General features: G+C 45.9%; 1 protein-coding gene across 7 annotated transcripts in view; it reads left to right on the forward strand.

Moving 5' to 3' along the window:
• Positions 1 to 965: 965 nt before the first annotated feature.
• Positions 966 to 24,004, forward strand: part of MYO1B (myosin IB) — a 188,859-nt gene continuing 165,820 nt past the window's right edge. For 5 of the 7 annotated variants that reach the window (XM_043577342.1, XM_043577346.1, XM_043577348.1 and 2 more), the window contains exon 1: positions 995 to 1,385. The gene's annotated coding sequence lies outside the window, so the exon portion shown is untranslated. Of the gene's footprint in view, positions 1,386 to 20,516; positions 20,639 to 24,004 lie in introns of those variants that run through there. The other 2 variants (XM_043577349.1, XM_043577343.1) reach the window with 2 other exon arrangements.

A 24,004-nucleotide genomic window follows, 5' to 3' on the forward strand; every position in this document is an offset into this window, starting at 1 on the left:
TAGCTCCAAGCAGACAGAGTCTGGGCAACTGCCACCTTTCCAAAATCTATTGGTGACATTTGACAAATCCCAGTGCCTGTGTTCTTATGGCTCTGGGAACAGAGTTACTATATATGGTCTGAATTCTTTGGTTCACCTCATTTTAGTGACAGTTTCCAGATATAGGTCAGTCCATTTAAACCTGGCCCCATTTATGGCAATTTATTTCGTTATAGGATAAAGTAGTTAGAATCATGAGTAATAATTACTGTGCCTATATTTCTTTTCACACCTTAGCCAAGTAATCCTCACCTCACCCAGTGAGTAAGGTTGGAGGAGCACCCTTCCTTCCTCCGGGATGAGGAAACCAGGACCTCGGTTAAGTGGCTTGTTCTACATTCCACAAAGAGGCAAGAGGCGGGCTGGAGTGAGAAGCTGGAGGTCCTGACTCTCTGGCCCCTCCAACATGCCTAAATAATATGTAGACTGATACCCCATCACTGGTCATTACCCAATGGCAGTTAATATGCTATTTTCAGATATACAGGTATTTGAAATTCCTTTTAAACTATCTTTCATTTTTTTGTAGCAGAGAACTGGCCACTGTCTACTTAGCATAATGTGAGATATTACAAATCTTGTAAGTAAAAGCATACTTGGCTACTCGATACACCTTTTTTCCCGTTTCGGTCAAATTAATCCTTTCTGATATTCTTGGGTATCCGAACTTTTTTATCTAGGGCAGAAGGAACTGTTGAGAACACTCCCAGTCTTTGCTGGCATGTGCTCCCAGGCTGGCTCCTAGGCGTCATCCCTCCTGCCCCAGTTATTACATTTCTAGTTTGATGTTAGTGAATTCAGGAGTAAAAAAAAGGTACAAGGGCCGTGCTCTCCGTGGGCGCTGGGCGGGGACGCCTCCCTTTCCCTCTCCTCTCCTCCCCTCCCGGCCCTATCTAGGCTTGCCCTCGGGTGCGGAGGCTGCCGCTCGCGCTCACTGGGGGGCGCTGTGCAGCCGGCACCGGGCGGCCGGAGGTGAGTCGGCTCGGAGGCGGCGGCTCCCGGTCCTGCAGGCGCGCGGAGGGGCGAATCCCAGGCGGCGAGGTCGCCGCCCCCGCCCCTCGGCCAGCCCCTCCGTCTGCCGGGGAGAGGGGAGTGGCCGCACGCCTCCCGCCGCAGCCCTGCTCTCCGCAGCCGCCGAGTTCTCTGCAGTCGGGCGCGCACCGGAGCCCAGCCTCGGCGCGTGGAGGCGGTGCGGGAGCGCGGGGCGCGCCAAGGGTCGGCAGCCGCGGGACAGCGTCCGCCCAGCAGCCTCCGCCGAGCAGCCGCCGCGGGAGCCCCGCAGCCTCGCAGTGGGCCCGCGCCCCGGAGCGCGAAGAGGACCAGGAGGCGGAGTGGCGCCCGGCGAGGTAGCGCGAGCGCTTTCCCCCTCTCCCTTGCCCTGCCCGCTCGCTCCAGCCGCGGCCCGCCAGAGGCGGTAGAGGGGGCGCCCCGCGCCTTTGTGCCCGAGGTCCCGGTGGCCCCGCCGCAGCCCGCGGGGCACGGGTCAGAGGGGGCTGCGGCGCTCTCGTCCCGGCGTGGCCGCGCTGCGGCGAGAACTCGCGCGTGCTGGAGGTCGCGCCCGGTGGTCGTGACTCCGCAGTCGTTTCGGGGGCGGGTGGGAGAGCAGGCTTGTGAACTAAGTTGCTCTTACTTTGCCCTATTCTCCTAGCACTGTGGGCAAAGTGGAATCCAGATCTTCCCCGTTCTCACCCACACCCCTCCATTTCCCTGGCCCACAGCTGTTTCCTGGCCCCCTGGTTCTTTGGAAGTGGCCTCCTCCGGGAAGGAAAACGGAGGGAGAACAATGGGGCGTCCTGGGGTGTGGGGTTCAGGTGCGGCGTGCCCCGGCGGCGGCGGCAGGGGAGAAGGGGGTCCAGGACCCGATGGGGCGTCCCGCGCGTGCAGCTGCGCCTCGCTCCTTTGTTCCGCCGCAGCGGAGGGGGCTGCCCTGGGTCTCGTTTCCTGCCCGGGATGGGATTGATTCACGGTCGTTGAGAGGGAAGGGGAGGGAGCGGGGCCGGAATGAAAACCAGATTAGGTACGGGAGCCCTGGAGGGTGCTAGCGGGGGCCGGGAGGAGGGTTGGGGAGGCGTTGATGAGAGTGCCCTGGAGAATGGATTGCAAACACACAACATTTTGTCTAGGGGCCGTGTGGGTTTCTGAAGCTTCTTTGTAATGCTTTGTTCAGGCTGTGGCCCGAGCGTTTATTGCCTCAACAAGTTGTGCACTTCCTTGAGTTCTAGGCGCTCCCGGTGTTAGTTTGCTGAAATCAAATCTTAGTTACAGTGGAGGAGGACTTTTTTTGTTATGGATCAGGGTATTTGTGTGTATGTGTGTGCCTCTGGATCTGTGTGTGTGTGTGTAGCCAGTGGATATTGGCTTGAATGGGTATGAGGCAAACTTTATAGAATTGATTTTGACATAAAATAATTTTCTCCATTGTAATATAGTATATAACAATTTTCCAGGAATGTTTGAGGGGAAACCACTATAAAATTAGACATTGCTAAATAAATGAATCAGATTATGTAACACTTGAGTTGAAAAACCCTTTTGCAGGCTTTCCCAGAAAACACACCCCACACACCAGTGTTTGGATTTTGAGTTGAAAAGCCACTGCTTCTGTGCTTTCACTCTCCCCATGTGGGCCACCTGGAATAAGAAAAAGAACTCTTACCATTATGGTGAATGGGAATTTTTTTTTTTAGGGGGGGAGGTAGAATTAAATGTAATATGTTGGCTATTTGTTGAGTGACCCTTTTCTAGATTGGAATCAAGAAACCCAGGAGGAAACAAGGTTGACCTGCTGAGGGAGCCAGGGGGCATTGAATGATGAATGTTGTTTGGGGTATTCCAAGCAAACCTGTTTTGGGAGGAGGCTGACTTTTCCAGGCGTTCATGGTTTGTGTCTATGGGACAGTAGTGGAAGGATCCCAAAGTGGGACTGAAGGTTAGAGTTACCGTGGTGATAATTTAGGAGACATTCAGGTATAGTAGTCTGGCTGTAGGCAGGGCCAGGAATGTAGTCTGACTGCAGGCAGGGGCAGCAGATGACCCAGTGCTGTGTCTTTGACAGCTCTGAGGACCCGCTGTGAAACCACCCCATTGGGCATTCATGTTAGGACAACCAAGTTTGAAAGCCTCTTAACCTTAGCATGGGAATTAGGAGCTTACTCCAGGGGGAAAATATGTTTCCTGCCCACTAAGTGGTAATGGAAAAGAGCTGTGCAAGCTGCTGCTGAGGGTTTGTCTTTTTCGTGGGGGGATGTGGTCACATTTTCAGGCCGGGCTGAGAAGCAGTGGGACTTGTCCTCAGGAGCCATTATGATGTGAAGCTGAAGTGGGATGTAGTCCAACCATCAAGCTGTTTGTTGTTATAACTAACACATTGCCTGGCAAAACATTGTGCCACAGGCAGCAAACAGAGGGAACAGAGGGAGACTCCTTCCTTATTGTTGTGTTGCCATTTTGGACTCTTCATGTGTGCTGTGAATAACTCTGTAAAATGTAGCGCCGTTGGATTCCTCCCAAGTACTCCTTGGGATATACATTAACAACAAGCAAAGCATGAGACTGTGTTAACTGTTGCTGGGGACACGGGGTGCGGGTAGGGGGTTTCTCTTCCATAGCTTGCCTCTGGCCAAGGGCTCTCCCCGTGGAGCTCCTGTTGTGCGTTGAGGCTGACTACTGGCTGCACCCCCTTCATGGGATGGGATGAATCATCACTTTGTCAAGCCTGGCGTTAAAGACTGACTCTCCGTGGTTGCCGCACAGTTATGCAAAGCAAGGAGGAGCTGTGGATGTCAGTGGGGAAGGAGTGGGGGTGGGAGTGGTTTGGCTAACAAGGGATCTTCAGAGTGTTAAGATCCATGTTTTTAACATTTGTCCTTCTTTTTGGTGAGACTCTCCTCGCCTCCCCTTCCCTTCCACTGTTTTCAGTAGCTGGATATTTGGATTTTAATTAAATAGCCCAAGAGTAATTGTCACTATCCTTTAGTAAGTGTTTACCATGTGTGACGGGTTTTGCATACGTAACTACGAATCCTTAGATCTTGATGAAGTGGGTGTTATATCCATTTTACAGTTGAAATGAGGCCTAGGGAATTTAGTAGCTTGGTCTCTTACACCCTACTTGTGTAGGTAACTAGTAAGTGGTGGACGGGGAATTTGAACCCTGATCTCTGATTCCAAGGTCCCTAGTCTTTTATGTAGACGCTGTATGGTATGATATCTGTTAATAATAGGAATAACAACAGTTTGATCATTTGATTCGCCTTTTGCAAAATTCGTATCACTTTCCCGTATATTATCGTAACGGATCCTTTGAGGAACCTCTGTGAGATAGGTTTGGAAGGCACAGTTAGTGACATCACAACCCTTAAAACTGTGTTGTTAAAAAGCTTTATGCTGTGTGATGGCCTGTGTGACTGAGCTTTAAGTGAAGGAGACTTTATTTTTAAAAAGTTAGGCTGCCAACACTTAAAAATACTATTCTTTTTTGGAGACCTTTAAAAGTGGTGGAATAGAATAGATCTTACATAGTGTTTAAGCATTTCATATTTATTGAAATCCATTTTAGCTCCTTTTATCTTACAGCCTTTTCATAGAACAGCACACTTTGGAGACCCAGTGCCAGAGTGTCTTTTTAGAAGAGAAATAAGGAGGGAAGGAATGTGATCATGAAGAGGAAGTGGGGCATCAGAATTGGAAACATACGCAGCAGCAGGCCGTACATTTTCCCAGCACATGCTTTGGGTCCTGGCAGGCGCCTTTTACAGAAGACATCCTTCCTTAGGGAAGTGTCGAGGGCCCTTTTTTTTACAATACCTCTGAGATCATCACGTGTCTGTGCTCATGGGAACACATGTTGCACGGGACTTCTGTGCTCATCCTTCCCCACAGGGGAAGCAAACGAGCTTAGTTGTCCGTGTGAGAAGGGAATGGAAGCTGTCTCCAGTCCTTGGGGTGGAATGGAGAGCGGTCGTGGGAAGGAGGCACCTGTCCTTGACCTGGCAGTGACCACCCGGTGTAGGAGCGGAATGGATTTTAACACTTGGCATCATCGTTTGTTTATGGCTTTCTCAGAATGCTCCTGGGCGAATGGGAAAGTCAATATTGGTTTTGTTTCTAAGACAAGACTGTGAAGACTGTAAGTTCTACTTACGTGTGTAATTGTTTCAAGCTAGGACCTCATTTGGGGTCTTCAGGGAGTATGGTGCAGGTGCGGTAACTTTTGTCTCCTCTTCGCCAGCTATTTGGAGGGAGCCAGACACGAGGTCTGCTGAGCTCTATTGGGGAGCACCTTCCAACTTAGCAGCTGAGCAGGGTGAGGGATGCGTAGCAGCGTCTCGCCCCTGTCACCTTTCCTGGGTTTCTCTTCAGTTGTCAGTGCCTTCTTCATCCGTTCGTATTTTATTAAGCATAATGATGGGAGGCCATGCATTAAAAAGCAATAAAGGAAATCCATTGTGCCTCAAAGGACACACAGCAGGGCGGGTCACTGTGCCCAGAGTGGATGTTGGTGACACGAAGAAAGTGACTGTGACAGCTGTGGTGACCAGGGCCACGCCAACACTTGCTGCCAAGACAAAAGCTGAAAACAAAAGCAAAAGAGTGAGGGGGACCCCGAGCACAGTGCCCGCTCCTTCTTTGTCGGAGGTTTCATTTCCTCCAGCCTTTGATGGTGCACAAGGGCCCGGGGTCTCTGAACACCTGCCCCTGAAGGTTGGATTGGCTGGGATGTTAGGAAGCAGCATCCTGGAGGAGAGCCCGGGGGATCCTTCTGTGGATCCTGAGGATGTCTAAAGTGCCCTTCCATGGGGGAAGGTGCCGACCTGTGTGGATGGCCCTGGTGTATGGTAGGACCTTGGTGCCTCCTGCTTTCTTTCCTTCACACCTGCCAGTGTCCTGTCCTCCTCCTGTGTTCAGCCTGGCTGGCGATTCAGTCCCGTTGAGGCTGTTCACAGACTTCGGCTGTATTTGCCTTGTGGACAAGAAATGCCAGGTCCCCAAAGAATGAAGCATTCATATTTTATATGACGGTCATTGCTCTTGTCGGTGAAGTGTTGGGTGCTTTCTTTGTGTCAGGCCTCATGCTGGGTACTCTCTACAGCTGGTTTTGTTGAATCCCCCTTGCTCTCCTTCAGTAGGAGATATTTGTGGATGAGGGAACTGAGTAAGCCCAGGAACTGTGTGCTTTCCAGAACAACATGCTGCCTCCTGGTGCAGTGTTCTTTGAAGCTTTGGGCCACTTTTTTTTTTCTTTTAAGTTTATTTATTTACTTCGAGAGAGTGTGAGAGAGTGGGGGAGGGGCAGAGAGAGAGAGAGAGAGAGAGAGAGAATCTCAAGCAGGCTCTACACCGCCAGTGTGGAGCCAGATGCAGGGCTCAAACTCACGAACCAAGAGACTGTGACCTGAGCTGAAATGTCGTCTGACGCTTAACCTCCTGGGCCACCCAGGCATCCTGCGTTGGGCCACTTGTAAGGAGTATATTTTAAGGAGTTGGAGGGAGGGCCTGCCCTTGACAGTCCCTCCCCGCTGCCTTCCTTGCTTCCTTTGTCAGCTGGAGTCAGGGTTCCCGTGGGTGTCCTTGGCCAGTCCAGAGCTGGGCAGTTTGGTTGAAATGCTTCTCAGTTTCTCCTTCTTTTCTGGGCCTCATGCTTGGCTCTCCCATCGTGCCTCAGTCTCCCCCAGATGAGGGTGACTTGGGGAACAGGATTTAGCCTGCTGGTAAAGACCTGTTCCTTGCCTGGGCTCTTTCTTACTCTCTCCTGGCACTTCTTTATCTGCAGGAATGAGATGGCCATCTGGGGCTTTGCTGGGGCCTTGTCTGGTCTCTGGTCTCTAGTCTGTCCGAAGGCAGACGGTGTGCTGCTGGTTATCCAGTTGGAGGTCAGGGCCCGACGTGTGTGAGTGGAATGGTGTGAGCACCGCTGTGGAGCTGGGGCTGAGGGACCAAGACTTCGGACCAGGTGGGGAAAAAGAGGGTTGGTGTAGAATTTATATTCTTCCAAGATAGGCAGTTTTAGAAGCTGAAGTCTGGAGAAAAGTGAAAATTGACATTCTTTCTTTTCTTATCAGATAAACAACACCGAGCTTCTAAAAATACCAGGTGCCTGGCTTTCCCTGATAGCTTGAGAGGCCAAGAGGAAACCAGGTCTGTGCCTTCCAGGGACTTTCCCACTGGTCCTGGGTGGACCCAGGAAGCTTGGAAATGCACAGGTGTCTTCATTTTGCTGTGTTAAAAATGAAAATACAATTCAAAATTGTACCTTATGTATTTTTAAACCTGTTAAAGAGAAAAGAGAGGAATTCGACATCCTTAAAGAGGTTTTCAAAAATTGAATGGAAAAGACGATGGAACAGGTTGTTAACTACTGAGTTTCGTGAACGGGGTGTTCATGTCATTTCCCTGCTGATTTTCACTGGTTGCCCGAAAGTAGTTTTTGTACACTTCAATCAAAACAAACAGCAACAACAACTCTTGGTTTTTTTCAAAAACTTTTCAGCCTTGATGGAAAAATCCCTGCTAGCCTGCTTGCATTTTCCATCCTACCTTCCTTCTTTCTTCTCCCTGAATGCTGCTTCCTTTTAAGTTCTTTGTTATTAGACCCTACAGTGCTACTTGCGGTTCTTAGGTGATCTTTTTTTTCCCCTTGAAAGTACTTCAGAAGGATCATCATGATTTTATTCATTTTAGAATCCCAGGCTAAATGCTTTTAGGAAAAGCTTAATTTAAAAAAAAAAATTTAAAGTCTATTTATTTTTGAGAGAGAGAGAGAGTGAGTGTGTGGCACCCAAGCAGAGGAGGGGCAGAGAGAGAGTGAGACAGAGAATCCAAAGGAGGCTCCATCCAGGCTCTGAGCTGTCAGCACAGATCCCGATGTGAGGCTCGAACCCATGAACCGTGAGATCATGAACTGAGCCGAAGTTGCACGCTTAACCAACTGAGACACCCAGGCACCCCAGGAAAAGCTTAATTTTTATGAACCCTGGGCTTAGGTCAGTCTGCATGGCTAGTGTTTTGTAGGCACTCTGCTTAACAGTTGTAATAGGCTGACCACAGTTTTCATCTACCCCTGATGTGGTGAGCCATCTAGGAAGAAGTTCTCATTTGCCTGAAATCTTCAGGGTGTGGAGAGGTATTCATAAAAACATATGAATTGTCACATTGGGTGAGATTCAGGCTTCTGCTTTGTGCAGCAGCAGAATATAAGTTAACACAGTATTCTGTGACATCGGGGCAGGGGGCTGGAGTTAGATTTCATCGCTTCGTAGGTTTCATGGATAACTTTAAATATCTCTAATTGCATGATCTCTTAAAAACTTCTCATTCATATATTTAAATTCATATATTCAGATTCTTGAATTGTTTATTTTTGTTCTATCTTCTATACATTTCACATCTTCAAAGGACCTTGATAGTATTGGTATTTTGACTCTCAAGTGCCCAATTTTTGGAATAGTAGAGTATTAAAGTTGAAAGAGCCTAAAGGTCACTGCTGTAACCTCTTCATTGTATCTGAGACCTGCTTAGGTTCATGAAGTTGACCTGGGACAGATCTGGGAACTTGACCGTAGTCTTCTTTTCTTTTCTCACAGCCCACCCCCCCACCCCCCCCACCCCAAGAGTGAGCATGTGGGAGAGGGGCAGAGAGAGAGAGGGAGAGAGAATCGCAAGCAGGCTCTGCATTGTCAGTGCAGAGCCCTAGGTAGGGCTCGAACTCATGAACCGTGAGGTCATGACGTGAGCTGAAGTCAGATGCTTAATGACTGAGCCACCCAGGTGCTCCTTGACTGTAGTCTTTTAACTTCTTGCTCAGTTTTCCTTCTAGGGGAATATTTCACTATCTCCCCAAGTCCATCTAAATTCAAGCTCAGTACCCAGTACCTAATAGTTGATCCTCTTTTGACTTGGCTGTTTGTGCTGATAGGATTCCCATCATCATCTGGACTTGGGATTCCAGAAGCATTCCCTACTTCTCCCCTTTCTGTGACCCATCCATTCAGTTGTTTTATTTGGTTGATTATTGCCTTTAATTTCCAAGTCCTTAAGCCTCTGCTCTGGCTCAGGCCTCTGAAATGCTGGGTTAGTAGAATGTAGCAATTACCAAAGTGGGTTGTTCCATAAAAAGTTAGGTTGAAAAAAAAAATCCCATAAAGTGAGTAGATGTGTACTTCAGAAAGGGTTCCTTGGAGAAGTAGGTGTTGGTTCAATAACATTTTAAATAGGTTTCTTTGCAGAAAGACTTGTTATGGCCTTTCACTTGTGGTTGCGGACTATGACTATCCAAGAGAGATACAGTATGCACATGTCCCCATTGTGTGACCACTGAACCCCTTCTGGCAGGGGTCATTATTTGACAACACTGCTATAGTTACTTCACAGTACCATTTCTAGAGCCGTTACCAGCTGACTTTGTAGGAGAATGTGTATTCGTTTGATGTGAGCCACACTTGGTTCACTCTCAGATGTGTCTTAAGCTTTTTGACCTCATTATTCTCCTGGAGCTTTCCTTCACCCTGGAAGGCCCTCTCCACCCTGTTACACGTCTTTCACAACCAGGTTTGTTCTCATCTCAACCAGTTTCCCCCAGACTCTTGCTCTTCTGAACTTAGAGCATTTACTGTCTCACCGCTTAAAACAAAGAGAAAATATTTAAAACAGTCAAAATATTAGAAGGAATGTTGCACACCCCTAATAGTTAAATTACTGGAATTCACAAAAATGACACTTTCCCTATTTGTGTCTGTTGATGTGTCACACACACATTACACTCTTGCCTCTTTCTCCATACTGGGGAGCTTGTTCCCATTAGCTAGGCATGTGGCTTTTTTAAAAAAAAAATTGTGTTATTGTTATTACATTGCATGTATATAGTATGCAGGGAGAATTGAGATCTTTAGGGCTTCATGGCTTACCATCTGTGACCTGATATACCTCTCTATTTATTTATGTCTTTTATGTCCTCTGGTGAAATTTTATCATTTTGTGTCTGAAACTCTTACATCTTCTGTTAGATTTGTGCCAACGTGCCTCATGGTTTTTGTGGTCATTGTGAATGGATTTGTGTCTCATATCTCTGATTGGTGTTGCTGGTGTACAAGAGTGGCATTGACTTTGTGTTTGTTTGTAGATCGGTCTTGACTGATCAAGTTTCCACTTAAGCTTGGGTTTGTGCTTGGAGCCTGAGGTTGGGTGGCTTACCTAATAGAGCACAAAATACACCCTGTGGTGGAAATGTCACCTTTCCCACTTGTAAGATTACTGCAGTACTTTGAGAAGTAAGGGGAGGTGACTTTTTTAAATTCTTCAGTGTATGCATTTATTCATTCATCAGATGTTTGGGTGCTTATTATGTGCCGGACCCTGGACTGGGCCCTGTACTAGTCTTCAGTGGTGGTAGCACAGGCATGATTTCCGGTCTCATGGCGTATGAGGGGAGAGAGATGTTGCAGAAATGAACACAGATATTTATGATTTATGAGTTGTGATTGGTGCTGTGAAGGAAAATGACAGGGGACTGTGAGAATAAGAAAGGCTAAGAGAGGTGACGTTAGATTGAGGCTCCAGGGAGGGCCTGTCTGAGGACGTGGACATTGGTGCAGTGGTCTTGAGAATGAGTCGGTGCTGGAGGAAGAGAAGCCCGAAGAGCTTTCCAGGCCCTCAAAAACAAGCTCAGAAGCCCCAAGATGGGGCTCTGCTGTTAATGGTAGATTGCTGGAAATTTTAGTAATCAGTGACTGAAATCAAGTTACTGCCTCTTAGTAAATCACCATGATAGTGGTATTCAATAGTGTGTAAATTATGATGACATGGGAATATTTATTTTTGGTCAGTAATTTCCTCTTCCGTCCCTTCCTCCTCAAATGAAAATGCTTGAGGGGTGCCTGCGTGGCTCAGTCGGTTGAATGTCTGACTTCGGCTCAGGTCATGATCTCTCAGCTTGTGAGTTCGGCCCCCATGTCGGTCTCTGGGATGACAGCTTGGAGCCTGGAGCCTGCTTCAGATTCTGTGTCTTCCTCTCTCTCTGCCCCTCCCCTGCTCATGCTCTGTTTCTTTCTGTCTCAAAAATAAATAAACATTAAAAACATTTTTTTTAAGAAGAAGAGAAAACGCTGGAGTTAAGAGAGTGCCTCTGTGGTGCGGCTTGAACTGGGCTGCTGCCCATCCTCCATCCCCAGTTCCCCATCTGAGTGCTGCCATTACCCCATGTACTGGCACCTGCTGGGCACATCAGAATCCTGCTCAGACTGGGTCCTGCTCTGAGTCTGGACAAGCCCTCTTCCCTTCCTGGGAGGGGTTTGGAGCAAGGCCACCTTTGGCTCTTTCAGTGGCTAAGCCCTTACTGCCCCCCCCCCCCCCGCCCCCCCTTCTCCAAAGATACACTGAAGGCTTTGGGGTAGGTGGAGGGGTCCTGTGTGAGTTACACTTAAGCCCACCTAGACTAACTGCTCTTTGGTCATTGAAGCTTTGCACTGGGGTAAGTGTGACTGAGTCTGGTTCTTTCTTACATGCCTCAGTGGGAGGCAGTGTGGTGCAGTGTTTACAGGCTGGTTCTAGAAAAAGTATTGGTTTGGAGACTTGACTCTTCTTTGTCCATGGCGTTGGGCAGGTAGCTTAATTTGTCTATGCCTCTGCTTTCTCATCTGCAACATGCAGGTCACAATAGAGCCTTCTTTTGGGGCTTGTAGTAAGGATTCAACGTGTTAACACGTGTATGTGTCTAAAACAGCGTCAGGCACAGGCATCACTCTGTGTAAAGGTTAGTTACTACTCCTTGGTCTTTCCTGAAAATGGATTCCTGGGGTTCTTCCTCCTCCCTGCCAGACACCCAGACCTGTTTGAATCCGAGCAGTGCACATAATTTATGATTTGATACGGGACTCAAGTTACTCCTAAAAAATAATTAGGAATAAAGATGGCAAAGAAATAAACCAAAATGTTCATGGCGATTGTGTTGGTGTAATTGTGGTGACTTACTTGTACCCCTCTTATTTTACACGTTTCCCATAATCTGGTTATGTCACTTCTGTACAGATGATAATATAATAACATCTTGTGGAAAAAGGCCAGGCTGGCACTTAACCCTAGTGGTTCTTTAAAGTGGGGCCGAAGAGGAGGGACGCCTGGGTCCTGCCTGCTCAGATTGCTTTGACACGTGGTGGAGTACCTTCCGGTTTATGTCTCTCCGGGCAGAAGTACAACGGTATTTAAAAGTCTTTAGTAGAGATGGCCCCGAAAGTTAGAAGGTGGGGGATGTGGTTCCTAGTGAAAGGAAACTCTGCATTCTTTGTTTCTTCTTCTGTTTTTCCCTTTGTGTTCCTTCTTGCACTCCCTGAGCAGGCCTCCAGCCATCTGTTACTCAGTCTCTTTTGGGCTCCTCATACTCCCCTCCCCCTCGAATATGTTCTTTTTCACCCCCCATCTTTCTCCTTTACTTGCTGTCGTGCAGTAAAGGAGATGCATACGTTTCTACGTTTTAAAGAGTATTTTTTTCTTTATTTTCAATCGTAAAACTAAATGTAACTTTTTGCCTTCAAAAATCTAAATTGAGTTGCCTTTTATGTACTCACACCTGTAATTACTTGATTGATTGACTTAGTTTCTAACTAAATCATTAAACTCTGGGGGCGGGGGGAGGTGGGTCTGTGCCTCCTGATAGCTCCAGGAATCATGGGGGATTGGGAGTCTGAAAGAAGGGAAGATTGAGGGGATGAGGAAGTTAAATTTCTCCTCTTTCCCTGTTTTTCTTAGGATGATCTGTATTGTTACCATTTCATTATGTGTCAGAATTTTTAAACGTTTCCAAACTGGAAGAACAGAATTCTGGACAATTACCAAGGTGCATTTTTACAAAGAAAACCTTGCCAAATCTGACACATTTCCTCAAAAGTCCGTTGCTTTTAATTACTTTTTAAAAAGTTCAGCAAGCTTTCCAGCTCTCCTTTCATGCTCTCTTGTATAATTGTGAGTGGAGAAATGGGCTTTCCTGCTAAGTTTGTTTTATCTGCAGGAATTTATGCGTAAGCAGGGGTATTCTATGAGTATCTCAAAATAATACCGACCCAAGTTTCAAAGAGGATATGACAGCCGTGGAGTGGAAGAGCTACTTCCTTGAGAAATATTGCTAATTTCAATGAGATTTCACAGTTGAATGTGAAATCTAGTTGAGGGGATTTGAATGAGGTGATGCCTTCCCATCCCATATTTCACAACTTATAATGTTTTTCATCTCTCACCACAAACGCCCAATTTGAATGTGACATAAATATTTATGAGCATTCTTTCTGTGCTGTGAGGAAGTCTAGTACAATTACAGTAAAATCTAGACTTATAGAATGGGTATCACCAGGAGTTAGTATTTCTTTTTCAGAAGGATTCGTGATTAGGAATCCTTTAAATTAGGAACAATACACATACGACTTTTGAGTAAGGCAGCGGTCGGAGAAGGTATGTATGTACATGTACCCGTGCAGCATGTACCCGTTTTCGCACAGACTCACCTAGGTATGTGCAGGGCTTTGTACATGTTTGTGGCTGTTGCCTGTTTCATTTCATTTGCACCAAAACTTGGAGAAGGAGAAATTTGTTGGGTTTGTTGGTATGAAGTGTACCAGGAATAGGGCATGAGCATTGAAGAAATAATGGTAAAACTGTCAGCCCAGTCTTAATCCTTGCCTTTTGTTGCTCATTTGGAAAACAAAATGGTATGCATTAAATGTTAAAGGAAACTTGTACCCGGTTACATCCTTGGAAGGGGCCAGTTTTCCGTCTCATGGATTCCAGGATGGAATAGTTGACAACTTGCGGGAGAAATGCCCCTCTTTACCTGGCACACAGGCTGGCGACATTGGCTAAGGAGGTGGCTTCACCTGTGATTTAGCTTCCAGCCCTACGCGTGCTCTCCTGGCCTCAGCTGTGCGTGATGATCTTTTCTTACTGGAACATTTAATTACCGTGGCAGATGTGGGGAGCTCAGTTCCGCAGCCGTACAGCTGTTTGTATGTCCGGTTGGATTTCTTGAGAGAATTAATCACTTTTTCGAGGATCTTATGCTGAGGTCTACAAGTATAATAGGATTTAAGGGGAAAGTTTATTGCATGGGAGTTTGCACTGGATGTTGTAACAGATGCAGCATGGAGGTGGAGTGACAGACAGCTGAGGGGGTTCTGTAGTAAACTTCCCATTTGCCCTGAGGCCAAGCAATTCACAAAGTCCAAGATTGCTAGAACTCTCATATGGACATTCTGTCCTAGAGAGTCATCTTAAGAACCTTCCACAAAGTTTGGAAAATGGAGCTAAAAAAAACACCTCTTGAGCCAGCTACTCTAAAATATCAACTGTAGTCACTTCTGAATATTCCTTTCCAAGCTTTTGATGTCTGTGTTTAAGATCTATACTGTTGCCTAGTTTTTCAAATAGATTTTATAATTGTATATTATTCCATTGAGTACCATAATATCCCCAAGCATTTTTTTTTTTTAAGTTTATATTTTGAGAGAGAGCTTGCAGGGGAGGGTCAGAGAGCAAGGGAGAGAGAGAAACCCAAGCAGGCTCTGCACTGTCAGCGCAGAGCCCGAGGTAGGGCTCAAACTCATGAACCGTGAGATCACGACCTGAGCCAAAGTTGGACGCTTAACTGACTGAGCCACCCAGGCCCCCCACACCAAACCTTTCTTACTGTTGGGCATTTGGGCTGCTTCCACATTTTGCCGTGGGAAATAATACTGTGATAAACACTTTTGTACCTCTACCCTTTTCCATAGTTTGGATGCTTTTCTGACAGTAGACGCTGAGAACAAGCTGATTGGATCAAACACTGTTGTGACCGTTTCGATAGCTGGAGTGTGGGATGGCTCCCCGGATTCTGGCCTGTGAGGGGTCGGGAATGGCTGGCACACACAGGCCCGAAGGGGGATGGGTTTGTTTGGGCTGCGGGGCCTCAGGGCGGTGTGTGAGGCTGAGCAGACCGCTGAAGTCCAGGGCCTGGCGCTCAGGGACAAGCCAGGGCCTGAGGTCCACATGGAGGCATCACGGGTATCTGGTTGAAGATGTTAAGATTGCTGGAGGGTGGAATGAGAAGAGAAGAAAGCGGATGATAGAACTCTGGTGAACCTTATTTTGTGACAGGCAGAGGAAGGAGAGGCCATTAAGGAGAATAAGGAGTGAGGCGGGGTGGGAAGTGGGCCGCCAGGGAGAAATGGCCAGTGGAAGCCAGGGCAGGAGTGAGTTTTGAGGAGAGAGTGAGGTGGGCAACAAACAGGTGGTGACATTTTTTCTGAGGCCGTTTCGGCGGCGTGTGCCAGGTAACGGGTAGCAAGTGTCAAAGGCAGACCTCGTCAGAAACCTGAGGTGTGGAAGGAGAGACTGGAAGTAGGCAGTCAGAAGGGATTGTAGGACGGTTTGTTAGTCCGCTGGGGCTGCTGTAATAAAATACCACAGACTGGGTGGTATAAACAACAGAAATGTATTCTCTCACAGTTCTGGAGGCTGGAAGTCCAAGAACAGGGGGTCGGCGGGTCTGGTTTCTTCTGAGGCCTCTCCTGGGCTTGCACACAGCCCCCTTCTCTGTGTCCTCATGTGGTTGCCCCTCCATCCGTGTTTTCTGTGTCTGAGTCTTCTCTTCTTATAAGGACACCTGTCATATTGGGTAAGGGCCCACACTTATGGCCTCATTAAAAAAATTTTTTTTAATGTTTATTTCTGAGAGAGAGAGAGAGAGAGAGAGTGTGTGTGTGTGTGTGTGTGTGTGTCTGTGTGTGTGTGTGAGGGCGGGGGAGGGGCAGAGAGAGCGAGGAAGACTCAGAATCTGAAGCAGGCTCCAGGCCCCGAGCTGTCAGCACAGATACCGACACGGGGCTTGAACTCGTGAGCTGCGAGATGGTGACCTGAGCCGAAGTTGGACGCCCAACCGACTGAGCCACCCAGGTGCCCCCAGTGGCCTCATTTTAACTTAATCACTTCTTCAGAGACCCTGTTTCTAAATCTAGTCACATTCTGAGGTCCTGGGGGTTAGGGCTTCAACAGACGAATTTGGGAGACAGACACGATTCAGCCCCTAACACATGGATTCAGGCCTGGTGATCCACATGTCTCCCTCCGTGCTCCCCATCTTCCACACGGTTGATCATCTCCTTCTTGTCACACTCATCTCTTGGCTTTGGTGACCTGTGCTCCTCTGGTCTCACCCCTTAGCTCCTTCTGACCCTTTGCTGTCCAGGTCCCTCAGGGTTTGGGCCTTGGCCCTCTTCTCTTCCTGAAATGAAGTTCATCTGTCTGCAACTCCTTCTCAACTGCAGCTTTTCATCCTGTAGCAAAGTATTCATTCTTCCAGGTATCAGATTAACCCTTCTGTTATTTTGATGATGTTTTATTTGATGAGAGACTAAATCATTTTGTGATCCTGTTGCTTATCTCACAGTTAAAAAAAAAAATAGCAGGGGACGCCTGGGTGGTTCAGTCGGTCAAGTCAGACTCTTGATTTCGGCTCAGGTCATAATCTCACAGTGATGAGGTCGAGCCCCGTGTTGGCCTCTGCACTAGGTGAGGAACCTGCTTAGGATTCTCTCTGTCCCTCTCTCTCTCTGCCCCTCTCTTCTTCTGAGGCAGAATTATTTTGGCAGCTATGGTATGACTGCCTTTTTTCTCCAGATGTAGTATTTTTTTTTTTTAAATTAAAGCTGTAGAGGTTAAGATTATCGTATCTGATGCTGAGGAGGGAGCCTTCACATGCATATTGGTTAAGGGGCCGAGGTTGATTTGTGAGTAGGGTATTTAAACTATGTTTGGTTGTTTTGGGGCTTGTGGTCTATGTGTGTTTACACAGTGTTTCTCTCAATAGCCTATTGAAATATATCAATAGGATTTCTACACAAAAGTTCATATTTTTATTGAAGAAGCCGAGTATCAGATTTCTAAAAGTATGTAAATTATGGAGAGATTTACTATTTGGCTACCTAAAATAGAAACACCCAGATTTTGCTGGGCAACCTTGAGAGGAACATTTATCTCTGTGGACAGTTTTAAAGAAGTATGTAATTTTAAAGTATGAAACTCAAATTTAGTTTTTAATAGTAACTTATGTGTTTATTCGGTCTTTAAGAGCAAGGTTATGGAATGACATGTGACCTTGTACTCTTGACTCTATGTCTGGTTGTGGGTTTCAAGTGTTATTTTTATGCTTTCTTACATGACTTAAGCACTTCTGACTACATTTGGGGCAGAAAAAAATACGGCAGTTGGATATAGTTTTGAAACACCAGCCAAATTTTTAACCTGGTAATATGATAGTACTACTCGTTCTTTTACTTTTCTAGGCTCACAGCTTTAGAAAACAGTATAAGGCCTTAGTGACCTCCTGACTTGCTGGATCAGTTGGTGTTCTTTTTCTCCGTAAAATATATCAACTGGTGGCCCATAACACGCGAAAGGCTCAGAGTTAGAGGGCTACCCTGTAGTATGTTCTTGAGTTTCTGTTCCGACCAGTGGGGGTGTGTGCACATCCAGACCCAGCTGTGTTTTCTTTCCCCCAAACCTTATGCCAGTTGTGTACTTACTACCCTATAATGTAATGGTTTTAAATCGATGCGCAAAAAGGATTGCTGTTTTTGTGAACGTTTGTTTGAATTCATTTCAGTGTTTTGGAGACCACCCGATAAAAGTACGTTGCTAAAAAATGATTGCAGCTGATTTGAGAGTGGCTGAGGTAACTCTAAAGGATTTGGGGAGACCTGAAAGAACAGTATTCCCGCTGATATTGTCAGCCATTCAGGAGAGGTGGGTTGAGTTGTGATCATGTAAACCCCAAGAATTTCGAGGTGCCTAGGTGGCTCTGTTGGTTAAGTGTCTGATTCTTTTTTATTTATTTATTTATTAAAAAAATTTTTTTTTTCAACGTTTATTTATTTTTGGGACAGAGAGAGACAGAGCATGAACGGGGGAGGGGCAGAGAGAGAGGGAGACACAGAATCGGAAACAGGCTCCAGGCTCTGAGCCATCAGCCCAGAGCCCGACGCGGGGCTCGAACTCACGGACCGCGAGATCGTGACCTGGCTGAAGTCGGACGCTTCACCGACTGCGCCACCCAGGCGCCCCAAGTGTCTGATTCTTGATCTCTGCCCAGGTCGTGACCTCACGGTTTGTGAGATCGAGCCCCGCGTTAGGATTCTCTCTTTCTGCCCTTTCTTGCTTGTGCTCTCCTTCTCTCTCTCTCAGAATAAATAAATAAACTTAAAAAAAAAATAGGTAAAAAATAAAATCCGAGAATCTTAGCGGCTCAGAGGAGTAATTCACACTCACAGGGTGTGTCCACTGTAGGTGAGGTTGTGGCTGTGCTCCGTGTCACCCTCACTCATCCCCTGTCCCCCAGGACAGAGTCTGACGGAGCAGCGCCCTCTGGAGCGTTGCTGATCCCTGGGCTGGAGGGAAAGACAGCTGTGAGGTACGTATGACGTACGCTTACATGCAGCGAGGTGGGGGTGTAAAATCTTCCCACAGGGAGGAGTGTCGAGCATTTGTCAAGAATAACGTGGTCTGCTCCCTGTTGTTTCTCTCGTGTCTTTACAGCCTCACCATTTCTTTACAGAGATTAGACCTGGAAGGTGGTGCCATGAGATGGCTTATCAAAGAAAGTACTGCTGTGTTACTATAGTCAGTGGACAGAGACTCAAAGAAAAGGCCTCAGCTTTACAGCAGAAAGATGGGCAGATAAATGTATGATTATAGGGTTTGATTTAAAATAATATGTTTTGGTTTATCTTTTTTTTTTAAATGTTTATTTATTTTTGAGACAGAGAGAGACAGAGCATGAACGGGGGAGGAGCAGAGAGAGAGGGGGAGACACAGAATCCAAAGCAGGCTCCAGGCTCTGAGCGGTCAGCACAGAGCCCGACATGGGGCTGGAACTCGCGGACCGTGAGATCGTGACCTGAGCTAAAGTCGGACGCTTAACCGACTGAGCCACCCAGGCGCCCCAGGTTTATCTTTTTAAATGACTTCCAACTTTGACTGAATTTTTAAAATTTCAACCCAGCAGCCAAACTGTCAATCCTTATGCATTTGGATGAGAGAGCCTACTTTAGTCTCAAACCCTCCTGTCCCCCTTGCCCCCTCCATCAATTAGAGTTCCACCTTTTGTGATAGATTCATCTGTTATTTCTCTTGCACTTATTCTCTTATTTCGTTTCCATTAATTCTACCCTAGTTCTTATTCCTGAACTGCTAGATTTGTGCCCCCCGCTGGTTTCCCTGCTGCTAGCTCGTAAAGCGCCTTTACACAGTTACACAAAGGTACCCTTCAGGAGTGCTTGGGTGGCTCATTTGGTTAAGCATCTGACTCTTGATTTCGGCTCAGCAGGTCATGATGTCATGGTTCGAGAGTTTGAGCCCCGGGTCAGGTTCTGTGCTGACAATGTGGAGCCTGCATGGCATTCTCTCTCCCCTTCTCTCTTCCCTTCCCCAACTCATGCTCTCCCTCTCCCTCTCCCTCTTTCTCTCTAAATAAATAATTAACATTTAGAAAAAAAGAAAAGAAAAAGGTACCCTTCAAAGCAAACACTATCCCACAGGAGCTTGACTTGATGTCAGTGTCCATTTCCCCCCTTGGCCCGGCCCACTTTTATGCAGTGCACAAACTGAACAACTGCACAGAGCAATCTTGCTTCCTGCTTCTAGCTCTCTCCCAACTAATTTCGACTATCCACTGATAAAATCTCCTTTAGATTTTTTGTTGTCTGTCGCTGCTCAAGGCATTTTTGATGGCTCTCTATCATCTATAATGGCTGTCTTTGATTTTATTTTCTATTGTACTATCACCAGTGACCCTCAGTCACACTTATTGCCCTCTGGATGTGCTGACTGCCACATGGACATCGTAGATACTCTTCCCTCTCCTCTCTCACCCCTTCCCACCACATTTCCAACTATAAGCTCCTTAGCTTGGACTCTCAGTCTTGTCTCAGTGTATCTTTCCTCGCAGTGTCATGGCCCACCAGGGCCTCGCACCTGCTGTCTTCTGCCGTTCCGCCTAGTCACTATCTTCTGAATGTTTTGTACTTCGTGCTTCAAAGTTCTTTTCTGCTTGATCACATACTGCTCATCCTCAGAAAGCCAAGGTGAAGTTTCATGCCTTCAGCCATCCTCCTCTGATTCTCCTACACCATAATAGCCCCACCTCTAAACATAAACCCTTGTCTCTATATTGCTCCTTTGGAGGCGAATCATCTGCCCTAGGTGAGCGCCTATTTTATTAGTTATATTGCTCTGAAGTATTTTGTTTTCTCAGCTAGATTGCCAGTGACTGGGAGGTAGTAGATGCATGTCTCATTCTTTTCTCCCAGAGTCTGTGTATACCAGCTACACGGGTCCGAGCAGTAGCCTGGAGAGAAGAGAGTCCAGTCTGGTTAATCATATAATATAGTCCTGGATGGAAGCTCAGGCTGCTTCTTCCTGGCCACAGGGTATTGACCTACTTTTCCCTTCTTATCTCTGTGCAAAATATTTGTTGTACTCAGTGTGTTCTCCCTGTCACAATGAATGTTTGTCTCTTCCTTTCATACGAACCGAATGCTAAAGTGCTAGTTAAATCAGTGGAAAAAACAATGGAGGAGAAGAGTTGGTAAGCAGTTTTAATTCCTAAACGAGGGGACCTTATAATTATGTCATTTAAAAAGAACTCTATAGTTTTCCTTTAATCTATCTGTCTGCCTGCCTATTGAGAGACATGATTAAGGGTGGATTGTGAGTTTTAAGTTTTTATGCCTTTTGATTTGATGACTTACAATATAATAACGTGTTATTTTGAAAACCTTTTATTTTGATAAATTACTTGTAGAAGGAAATCAACTTTTCTTAATCAGGCATATACAGTGCAGTTCACTATTGAATATTTTATTTCTTACTAAAATTTCTTTTGCAAAAATTTATTGAAAAATTATTTTGTACATGGCCAAGCTGATTAACTTTAGAAACTGTATTTTGTGTAGCTTTACAGGTTAAGTGTGCCCTTCTGTTCAAGGGGAAAAAAAGTATGTGTATGGCAGCAAGGGGGGAGATTTGCATGTTTGTGTCTGCATATAAATATTTGAAATAATTGCTATATTGTACAGAACTTTCGGAAATTAGAACTATTCAAACTTTGTTAAAATTTATAAATTTAAATTTAGTAAACAAATTTTGGTAAAAAACATTTTAATTTGTGACTTAAAAAGAGTTATGAGTTATGGCATGCCTTATAGGTTGATTTGTTGTATGTTTGTTTTTCATAAATACTTTAGAATGTACTTGAGGCAATCTAACATATATGTTATGATACATTTGATTTTAAATTTAGTAATGCTTCCAACATGAGAAAAATTAGAAAAACACTGGCCCAGAAAATACTTCCAAATTCTGATTGTTGATTTTAATCTAAACTTAGGTGAAGTAACCCACTGCAATTTAGCTATTTTCTTTAAAAATTCTTTTTTAATGACAAAGTAGTTTTGCCTTCTGAATTTACATCATCAGTGTCTTTTTTGGAAGCATCTTAGCTATTTTTGTTTGATCAATTCTCAACTAATAAACACTCATGAAATCCTAATGTAAATGTATAAACATCTCTTCCTTTGATGACATAGTTTATTTATTAGACTCTGTTTTAGCGGGTAACTGCTTGAGGAAGTTTCTGAGTTTTTATTATTCTAAAAACTTTTTTTCTGTTTTTTTTTTAATCTTTTATTCTTTTTTAATTTTAGAGAGAGAAAGAGCAGCAGCAAGGGAGGGGTAGAGGGAGAGAAAGAGAGAGAATCTTAAGCAGGCTCCGTGCTCAGCATGGAGCCCCATGTGGGGCTTGATCCCATGACCCTGGGATCTTGACCTGAGCCAAAATCAAGAGTCAGACGCTTAACCGACTGAGCCACTCAGGCGCCCCTACAAATTTTTTCTTAAGCACAAGTACAAAGATACTACCGAAGACATACTATTGAGTAATACATATTTTTTTTCTCTCTTTTTTACTAGTATATAGGTTCCTTAGTTTGTAATCTTTAGACCCCTTTTTGCTTTCATGACTGGATTAACTTTTTAAAATAGTCTGTGCCATTCTGTAGCTTGCCATATAGGCGTAAACAGAGAATGCATTCACACCTGCCTTGACGCCTGCAGTTATGAAGATCCTGTTGACTCCATCCGTTTCTTTCTGTGCTATGTATGATTAGACCCTTAATACATTTTTTTTGGTTTTTTTTTTTGCTGATGAGGTCAGAATAAAGAGCTAATTTCCTTAACCTCTGAGTAAATGTCATTGAGAAAGATTCTTGTGGACTGGCATTCTTGGTTTTCAACATTCTTTATAACCAGACACAGGATGCATGTTCACCCCAAAATTAAGAAACTCAGTCTTTCCAGATTTGAGCATTTTTTGCTGACTCAGTAATGACGGACTAGGACCGGCCTGGGAGATGATGTGTTCCCCCTTTGTGGGTAAACTGAGGCTCAGCGTTGGCAGTGTGCCCAAGGTCTCGCTCTCAGCTAGCTGCAGAGCTGAGTCTGCGACTTGGATGTTCTGGGTGTTTTTTTCCTGGAGTGGCTTTGGTAGTCACGTTAACCTCTGTGGTCTGTTGCAGAATGCAACAGCTGCTGTTTCCCTGCGAGATAACTTGCTTCCTTCCCCCAAAGAACAAGTGCACTAAATTCAATACGTTTCCCTCCATTGTCACTTAAAAGAGCCTGAATGATAGGAAGGTACCTTTTAAAATAAGGTAGGTCTGCTCTAACATACCCTGGGCTGTTTTATTGTGAGTGGCCGTGTTCAGCCAGATGTCTTCACAATCTGATCCATGTACGGGATCCGACAGGGACGGGAAACCCTGTGTGAGTGCCTACCAGGTGCAACACACTGTACTTCTAATTGTAAGGGAGTACCTTGATGGGATGATGTGATCAGGTATCAAGAGAAGAGAAAGAAAGAATCTACAAGCATCGTAAGCACCTGAAGGGGGCAAGGGACAGGATGACTTGGTCGAGATATGAGCCTGTGGGATGAGATCTGGACCCTCAGATTAACAAGCCAATTAATTCATTTGGAAGGAAAGTTGGTTTTCCCCTGGGGGCTGTGTTCAGTTTAATAACCACTGGTCGCACTTGGTGTCTGTGCACCGGCCAGGAACGAATCAGAGCTGTCTGGTGTGCCAATTAAATTTGAGCCGTTTTACATTTACCTAGGGGTCCTAGGGTCTCAGGTTTGCCAATCTAAACATAGTCAGCTTCTTGGAATTTTTTTTTTTATCTACCTTGAGGGAACACATCGAGAAGTCTGTGGCTTCTAATTAGCACATCCCATGTGCAGCTGAGTTTGTGTTTCTGGCCATAACAGAGGTTTATGGGTCTTGGCTACCTTGTTCCATAGGAACTCATAGGACTTTTCAGACGTTAGCTCATTAATTCTCCTAATACCCGGTGGGAGTAAGAGAGTGTGACCACCACTTCCCCCTAAAGCCACACTGTTTACTGTCCATTCTAGATCTTCTAGGGTTTTGGCTGGTGAGGGGTGCCAGGGTGGGTGGTGGGTGCTGGGTGGAGAGGGAGGGTTTGGGAGGGGCTTTCAGACCCAGTTTTGGTGGGGTGGTGGATGGCATTCTCCGATGTTGCCTGCCCTTTGGCAGTTGTCCCTGCCATGACTGTGTAGAGTTTCCTCTGGGAAATGATGGTGGGACAGTGATGTTGGCTGCATTTCCTCCTCAGGGCACCGAACCCCATGGAATGCTTAGTGCAAATGAGGCAGCTCTTTAGGTTGTTTTTTTTTTTTTTTTTTTTTTTTTTTTTTTTTTTTTTTAACCTTGGACACACCTGCCAGAAGGCAGCACAAGAAGAGTACGTGAGCTCCTCAGGGCCAGAGGAAGTGGGCATTGGGAAGGGAGGGGTCTAGCATCCAATGAGACCCTGCCCTCTTCGGGGCTTTGCTTCCTCAGCAGCCTGCGTAATCACCCTGTGGAATGGATGTTGT

Source organism: Prionailurus bengalensis, chromosome C1, assembly GCF_016509475.1.
Source record: "Prionailurus bengalensis isolate Pbe53 chromosome C1, Fcat_Pben_1.1_paternal_pri, whole genome shotgun sequence".
NCBI classification, from domain to species: domain Eukaryota; kingdom Metazoa; phylum Chordata; class Mammalia; order Carnivora; family Felidae; genus Prionailurus; species Prionailurus bengalensis.